The 862-nt window shown below is 41.6% G+C and overlaps 1 long non-coding RNA gene across 1 annotated transcript in view; it reads right to left on the minus strand.

Moving 5' to 3' along the window:
* Window positions 1-862, minus strand: part of LOC108445406 — a 4,027-nt gene that overhangs the window by 2,751 nt on the left and 414 nt on the right. The window lies entirely within an intron of this gene.

The following is an 862-nucleotide window of genomic DNA, read 5'->3' on the forward strand; positions in this document are numbered from 1 at the left end:
TTTTGGGATTTCCCTCCAATTTTCGGGATTTTCTCCCAATTTCTGGGATTTTTACTCCCCAATTTTTTGGGATTTTTCCCAATTTTTGGGATTTTTCCCCCAATTTTTGGGATCCCTCCCTTTTTTTGGGATTATTCCAAATTTTTTGGGATTTTCCCTCCCTTTTTAGGGATCCCCCTTTTATTTTCAGGATCCCCCTTTTATTTTGGAGCCCAAATTTTGGGGATTTCCCTCCATTTCTCGGGATTTTCTCCCGATTTTTGGGATTTTCCCCAATTTTTGGGATTTCCTCCCCAATTTTCAGGATTTCCTCCCTAATTTTTGGGATTTCTCCCCTATTTTTGGGATTTTCCCCCCCAGTTTTTGGGATTTCCCTCCAATTTTCAGGATTTTCTCCCAATTTTCGGGATTTTTACTCCCCAATTTTTTGGGATTTTTCCCAATTTTTGGGATTTTTCCCCCCAATTTTTGGGATCCCTCCCTTTTTGGGATTATTCCAAATTTTTGGGATTTCCCCCCCCCTTTTTCGGGATCCCCCTTTTATTTTGGAGCCCAAATTTTGGGGATTTCCCTCCATTTCTCGGGATTTTCTCCCAATTTTTGGGATTTTTCCTCCCCACTTTTTGGGATTTACACCTCCCTTTTTTTGGGATTATTCCAAATTTTTTGGGATTTTCCCTCCCTTTTTAGGGATCCCCCTTTTATTTTCAGGATCCCCCTTTTATTTTGGAGCCCAAATTTTGGCGATTTCCCTCCATTCCTCACGATTTTGCCCCAATTTTTTTCACTTTCCCTCCCCAATTTTTCGGGATTCCCCCCCCAATTTTTCGGGATCTCCCCCTCCCAGATTTTTTGTGGTCCC

Source organism: Corvus brachyrhynchos, unplaced genomic scaffold (genome assembly GCF_000691975.1).
Source record: "Corvus brachyrhynchos isolate BGI_N302 unplaced genomic scaffold, ASM69197v1 scaffold1000, whole genome shotgun sequence".
NCBI lineage: Eukaryota > Metazoa > Chordata > Aves > Passeriformes > Corvidae > Corvus > Corvus brachyrhynchos.